Source organism: Humulus lupulus, chromosome 4 (assembly GCF_963169125.1).
Source record: "Humulus lupulus chromosome 4, drHumLupu1.1, whole genome shotgun sequence".
NCBI classification, from domain to species: Eukaryota; Viridiplantae; Streptophyta; class Magnoliopsida; order Rosales; family Cannabaceae; genus Humulus; species Humulus lupulus.
The window spans coordinates 155,899,821-155,906,963 of NC_084796.1; the positions used below are offsets into that span (position 1 = coordinate 155,899,821).

At 33.2% G+C, this 7,143-nt stretch overlaps 1 long non-coding RNA gene across 3 annotated transcripts; it reads left to right on the top strand.

The window, feature by feature from the left end:
* Positions 1–369: 369 nt before the first annotated feature.
* Positions 370–6,626, top strand: LOC133830917 (uncharacterized). Of its 3 annotated transcripts, none has more exons than XR_009892291.1 (3): positions 370–804; positions 950–5,638; positions 6,277–6,626. It is a non-coding gene; the product is annotated as an uncharacterized LOC133830917 (long non-coding RNA). The 3 variants fall into 3 exon arrangements; XR_009892292.1 differs by having other exon boundaries at positions 950–4,708; positions 5,577–6,626; XR_009892290.1 differs by having other exon boundaries at positions 950–6,626.
* The last annotated feature ends 517 nt before the right edge of the window (positions 6,627–7,143 follow it).

Consider the following 7,143-nt stretch of genomic DNA (forward strand, 5'->3'; position numbering starts at 1 on the left):
GTATCATGATATACTAAGTCATACACATTATTTTCTTTAACATATTTATATAATTTTAAAAACTCTACCCAGGTTTCAAAATTAAAATAAAAAATAAAAATTCTATCTAGTCCATGTTTCTTTCCTTTTCCACTAAACCTTCTCTCTCTCTCTCTCACTTCCCTGCCACAACCACTACAACAAAAACCACTAACCAACCACAACGCTGAAATCTAATACTATTGAAAAAGTATTATGGTATGTGTTACAATTGTAAGCGCGTCGCTCCAATTTTTTAGTGCCATCTTTTTAATTTCTCCCCCCAATTTTCCTTGCTAGGTTAAAAAAAAAAAAAGCCTTCTTTCTTATTTTACGTAATTCCTTCTTTATATAAATTTAAAATAAAGTTGTTAGCGTTACAAATTTATAGTCAAAGAAGTAAAGACAATATCCATGCTTCTCTCTATAAACATTTTTTTCCTCTTTAAACATATTTTCATCTTTCATTTACATTTTTGAAATTTTTTGTTCTTATAATTTAATTATTTTAGGGAAAAAAATTGGTTTCAGCACTATTGTTTAAGCCAACTGAAGTTGCAAAATGACTACTTCAGAAAGATGGGTCAAAGATTTTACAATTTTGAAGAAACCAGATAAAGAAAAACATGTATACTTAGCAAAATATCTTCAACATTGATCAAACTTTTTTATTTTGTGTATGTGGTCACACTAGTTTTTAAGATTTGTTTCTCTGTGGGTAGGGGAAGGTGGGGGTAAAGAGCAAGAAATGGGGACTGTGTTCAGTGGAGTTCTCCAAAGGATATGGTATGGGCAACCTTTGACAATATATACAAATATATATATATATATGTATTTTCTTCCTGATACCTTCGACAATTTATATATGTATATATTAGATCCTATGGCTTTAGATTAATGATTAATTTGTTATTTTCAATCTTGGTTGCAGGGAAATGAACTAATTTTGGAGAGAAGACAAATTATTTGGTCTTCACGATTAATGCATTTCAGATATCATTTATTTTATAATTAAGTTTTCCTTATGAAGTGCCTTTAGTTTTGATATTAAATACTACAAATGATACTCTGTAGCTTTAATTTTATTACTACTTGATCATGATATCTGTTGATGTTAAGAACTCGTCAACTAAGTTAGATTAAGGATTTTGTGAGTTATAAAGGAATTCTAACTCAAACTTTCTGATATTTTCAAGAACTTAAAACGTGAATGTTAGAATGAAAAATAGAGAGAATGTAGAAAATATGTGTATTGCTTAAAAATGGTTGAGTACAAAGCTCAAAAATTCGACCTCCTCAAATGAAGGGAGGTCATATTTATAGGAGAGCACTATTGGCTCAGTGTACATGGTGGTCGCGGGGAGGCATGGCCCTGCACATGCAAACTACAGGTGGTAGTGGTGTTGAGAAAGTGGTGGTCGGCTCTAGTACATGCTAGGGGTTTGCGGGAGCGCCTCAACTTTCGTACCAGGTTGTATCTCCACCATCTGTCTAGCATAAACGTCAGAGGTTGGCTGGGAGGGACCACGTCAGGTACCTTACTCGTATTACTACTACTTGTCTTGCGTGGACATTAGGAACAGACACCTAGGGTATTCAGGGTCGTACCTCTGTACTCGTACATGTATTTCGTACCTAGGGTTGACAATGTCCACTTCTTGTCTGGCGTGGACATTGTGTTCATACCCTAACTCCTCTTGGCTTGTTTGCGCATTCCGTACATGTACGAGCTCTTCGAGCCATGTGTAGGTTTTCATCCTCACAAGGCACCCTATTCCTACGAGCTTCAAGTATTGAAGTCCTTATATGTCATCATGGAGGACACAGTCCCAAGATGTCTGGGAGGCAAGAACCTCGCGAGATGCCTGGCACGAGGCATAGCACATGGGTGGCCTCGTGAGATGCTTGGCGTGAGGCAGAGCACATGGGTGGCCTTGCGAGATGCCTGGCGCGAGGCGGAGGTCCGTGGGCGAGGATATGCCTCGCAAGACGCCTAGCGCAAGGTGGAGGTCCGTGGGCGAGGCTGTGCCCGCAAGATTCTTGGCGCGAGGCGAAGGTCCATGGGCGAGGTTGTGCCTCGTGAGATGCTTGGCGCGAGGGGGAGGTTGTCCCTCGCGAGACGCCTGGCGCGAAGCGGTAGTCCGTGGGCAAGGTTGTGCCTCGCGAGATGCCTGGCACGAGGCAGAGGTCCATTGGCGTGAGGTGCGCCCTCATGGGCAAGCCGTGCTCCCTCGCGGGATCCTCTACACGAGGTGTGACACCAGGTACGAGGGGTCACCTCGGCGCAGGGCCAGGTTTTGTTGTTTCCATCCCGAGTAATACCCTGAGAGACACAAGGTGGGAGGCCTTTTGTAATTCTGAAGTTTTAGCATCCACAATATAATTAATTTGGTACTTGCTTTCATTGATTGTTCTGGTTAAAAGTTGAAATTGTGCAGTTTTTAGTTTAATCTGATCCTTTTAAGTCATAGGGTGGCTTGGTTTTTAGCTGGAGTCATTTATGGATCTTGAACTTCATAATAATGACCAGTATGAGAATGAGATAAAAGAGCAAGAAGGTTTGATGAGTTATCAGTCTTTCTTTCCAAAAGATCAATTAACTAAATTCTTGGTATTATTTTCTTGAAATTATTTGCTTCTTGGACATTTATGTTCCCTACTTATACATGCTTTATATTTTTCAAGTAATGTGATGCTTACACTACAAATTTTTGTTTGGTTGTTTCTTCTAAGGGTCAATATCTATTTGTGTTTGAGTTTGGAATGTGTTAAAGGGATTGTCAATATCTTTCATAATATTGTAAAATGGTACTAATTCATAACTAGAAGAGATCCTTCGCCAGCAAAGGTTTTTTTCTTGAATTAATTGTTGGTTAATCAAACTCCAAAATTTAGTCTGTTGTTTTTTTTCTCTTTTTTTTTTGGTAGTGGCTTCGAACATAGAGCACGCCTGGTTAAAGTAACTTAGTTTATTGTGGTGTTCTGCTTTTATTTCTCTTTTTTGAGTTTCTTTTGGCTTGCTCGGGTTGAAGTTGAAGTCCTCCAATTTACAGTTGTTGTTTCCTTATAAGTTGGCATATATAATAATAATAAATATAGGGAATATCTAGTTATGCTAGAGAGTATCAAGAAGAAATAAAGTCTCTTGTTTCAAAGGGATGTTGTACTTTGAGAATAGCATAAGTTAATAAGTATTTTTTTCTTTTGCCATAAATTTTCAACAAAGGGAAAAATATTAATAAATAACAAGATTAGGCTCTTATGTCTATATCTATATATTATTATCATTGTTATTGTATTATTGACATAGAAATATATGATTCTAGTTCATACAAGCATGTTTATATATAGTATAAAACTTTTTCTTAACTTTGTCTAAATTTCCCAACAAATAGGACTTAGTCTAAATACATGGTGATGCTCTTTATTTAATCTCTAAAACTAGTTAAGACTAATGAATTGACACAACCATTTATGCTCTTTATTACTTCTTTTTTAGTAAGACTAATCATATGTTTTCCTTGCACACATAATATGAGTATCATATTTAGATTCTAGGGCATTGGATCTTAAATTTATATATTACATCATGCAGCTAAGTTTATATGCACACAAGCATATGTAGTGCTCTTTATTACTTCTTACATTATGTTATTATATTTATATGCACACAACCATATGTTTATGATTATATAGATATATAAACATCTTTGACCATAAATTTCATGAGCTAACAAAGTGCATACATGAGACCTATCAAGTAACTCTGCACTATTATCACAAAAATCAAGTTCCCTCTTTTATATGGTCTCTTTCGTTATTTTGGTTCCCTCTTGAGAAAATTAGTTTTTGCTTATTTAATTTCTTTTAAAGTAGGATACAGGTAGAACACAAAAAAAATATTTTATGGTTATATCAGTGTGCTGCTATTGTCTCTGCCATGTTTGACTTTGATTTCATTTTGGTGTTTATACATGTAATGTAAGTACACTAATATGTGAGTACCGAAATGCTTAAGTAAGAGTTTCTTTTTTGTTTAGATATAAATGATACTATGAAAAATAAAATTGATTGTTTACTCAAGAGTATTGAAACTTGTATTTTTGTGATGTCATTTATCCATTTTCTCACAAAATATTTGATATTTATTTATGTATAATCTTTGCTGGTTTACTCATTCCCCTTAAGCATTTCAGAAATTGAGTTGTGTTTTAGTTTTTTGTATTTGCTTACAAACTAGAGAATTAAATTGTGTCGATATATATGACATTTCTTTGTAGATTTGAAAATTGTTGTATTTATAAAAGTTTTTATATTAACATGCTTACATAACAGGGGCAGAGTGGCAGCGGGGTCATGGGTCTGGGGTTTTCGGCAAGTTGGAGTGGCAGCAACCTTAGACCCATGTGTCTCTGTCTCTCTCTCAGATCTGGTTCACGGTGGTGCTTGGTGTTCGCGGTGGTTTGAGCTCTTGGGGCAGGGACTTTTGGAGCTTGTGGTCAGATTTGGTTTTGTATTTTGTTTACATTTAATTTTGTGTTTATATTGTATATAAATTTTGGGGCAGGGGATTTTGGTGCTTGAGTGCTTGCTAAGCTTGTTGTATTACTAAAACCCACCAGAGAATTGAGTGTTTAAAATTGGGGCTGATGGGGTTTCCGCATTGGAGGCTTTTGCAATGTGCATGGAGGTTTGTGTTTTAGTTTCTATGTATGTTCATGATTGATCATTGGCTTTTCTGAGTTTGACAAATTAGAGTTTCTTATTATTTGGGTTCAATGTTTTTTTTAATTGGTCATTTTGAACTTGCCTTTCTTTCTGCCAAGATCCACTTAGCTTAAGTAGCTTTATGTTGTTTTATGCTTTATATTTATTCGTGATTAAATTCTAGAGCATGTAACTAATGAGTTAAGAATATTCTTAAATTTAATCTTCCAACTGTCAATGTAAGTAAATTTAGCTTAGGATTTTACTTGATAAGATGAGTGAAAAATCTAGTAAGATATTGTTGGTAATTGTCACATCCACGATAACTCATGTAACCATAAGCTCATCTTATCAACATATCTTTACTTGACGGACTAATGAATAAATAATTTTTTTGTTGTCATTTTGTGTATTTCTATCCTGTTTGTTTACTAACTATTTGATAAAATGTTAGTGTTACTTCTGTTTGGTCATTTACTGTTTGATAAAATGCTTCAATTTAAATATGATTGTTTGAATAGATAATATAATTTTGTGATTTCTTATATTCATGATTTTAGATTACTACTTGAGACCTCTTTGATTTGATTAACTTTTTCTCATTAATATTGCATTTCAAATCCTTAAACTTGTTCTTGGATAATGAATTACAAGATATATATATATATATATATATATAGACCCATTATAGAGGATGTGACCGTGTATATTGCATGCTCTGTTTAATTTATTTAATGTTTCTTTTATTTTTTTTCTTTCCAGCTAAGGAAAGTGATATTATTCCTAAAAGAAGTATAATAATTGCGAGTTATTTATATATTCCATATTTGTTATATATGTATATATTTTAGTTCAAGAACCGCTCAAGTTCACTAGCGTACAAACAATGGCTGACTACTTCACTTCACCTTAGGTATTTTTTTCTACTTCTTTTGATCCTTTTGGATTAGGGATATTAGAGAAGCCATATATTTATTTATATGATCAACTTAGTTGAATGAAACTCGCTCATCTATATTTATATGTTTTACCTAGGTTATGCTTGATTTTCCTATGCATAAGAGTCACACTTTTATTCTATATTTTATTAAGAGATTAATTATAACTTCTTCTATTCATTCTCTCTGTTTTTCATCTGTCTCTATGTTTGATAAGAGTGTTTTAGCTAGAAATATTATTGAAATATCTTTTTCTTGTAGTGCTAAAATGTGAGTAGAGTTGTAAGTGTTTTCTTGAAATTCTTAGACATGTGACGAAATATTTTATCTTGTTGATCCAAATGAATTTTACTACTAGTGCAGTTTATATAATTGGTTTTGGTAGTTGTTGTTTCTCCTTTTATAATGACCAATAAAGCTCTTATTCTCATGGTTAATATTGATAGAAGTTATAAGATTCACGTTTAGGAATGATATATATATATATATATATAACTCAAAAGGCTTGTTCAACCATACGGGATTGAAAGATGATAAAAAAAACTATGACATTTGATAGGGGAACAAAAATGTACTACTATTACTATGTCATTTTCTAAACTTGTCATTGCAGATCAGATATAGACATGTTGATTATGCTCAAATTTATGGGATGATTATATTCTTCTTTAGTGGACTGCTCAATTCTGTCCACTATATTCTTTAAGAGTAAATGAAGTCTCAATGCGAAAGTTACAAAACTGATGCTTGGGATTCAAGCAACAAGATTGTAAGGCGTATTCGTGTCAAAGGTGGAAGTCATATATGAGTTGTTATGATTGTTCTTTATTTATTTTAATGTTTATTTGTAGATAATTTTTTGTGTAAATGATGCGGTTTGTATATGAGAGTTTGATTTTGGACCATTAATAAAGATGTATTTTTAGAGTTATGATATTGAATAAATTTTTGGTTTTTAAAATTATATTATGGTTGGAATGTAATTTTTAAATATATATACTATTAGTGACAACATTTTTAAGCAATTTATTTTTATTCTTTTTGATATATTTTTTAGCGATAATAATTAACTGTCGCGGTAGATAGAAAGAAATAGTAACAATTTATAACTGTCGGTGTAGCCAGCAACAATGACAATTTTCAACAGTTGGCATTGCCAGCAACAGCGACAGTTTTTAACTGTCGGCATACCAACCCCTACGTCGGCATATGCAAATACTACAATTAGCTGACTGTCGTCGTTGCTCAATAACGACAGTTAAAAACTGTTAGGAAAACCTAGTTTTGTAGTAGTGTAGATTACCCAATCAGTAAAAATTCAATGTACTGATTTAATCTTAGGACAAAATGCTTTGGAACATATAATTACAATTATAATCAGCTGTGACCGAGTCACTATAATTATAACTATACATATGTTCAGGATTTTATAAACGTTTGTATTATATTGATAATAATTAATCATGTAATAAAACATGTA